We start from the raw sequence: 479 nt of genomic DNA, 5'->3' as shown, positions 1-479 counted from the left end.
TGTCCCAGAGCCACTGGCTCTCCCTCTGCCCGCCTGCCCTCCTGCCCACCTGCCCGCTCACCCAATTCGCCTCTGACTCAACTGGACTCACCCAGCAGGTTCAGCAATCCCTGCCCTTTAGTCAAACATACGGGCAGGCCTGGGGGTCATGGTGGAGAGGGAGCCGAAGGACTGAGAGAAGGGGGTAAGGTCCCTGTGGTCAGCTTAGTCCTCCCTGCCTGCACTAGCTTTAGCCTCCACCCTGCATGCACCCTTGTGGAGTGAGAGCTGGGATAAGGTGGAGATGGAGTCAAGGGGAGAGACAGGACCCTAGTCTGTCCCTACGAGCCAATGAGTCCTCAAGGGCACAGGTCTCATGATGCTCCTTATTCATCTCTCTGTCCTTGCCCCACTGAGCAGGTCTGGTACGTGGTAGACCCTCAAAAAAACTGACTAAATAAATGGATGGATTAAAAAATGAATCCCCTAGCCTCCAGCAT

Source organism: Ursus arctos, unplaced genomic scaffold (assembly GCF_023065955.2).
Source record: "Ursus arctos isolate Adak ecotype North America unplaced genomic scaffold, UrsArc2.0 scaffold_16, whole genome shotgun sequence".
NCBI lineage: Eukaryota > Metazoa > Chordata > Mammalia > Carnivora > Ursidae > Ursus > Ursus arctos.
This window is presented reverse-complemented; position numbering follows the sequence as displayed.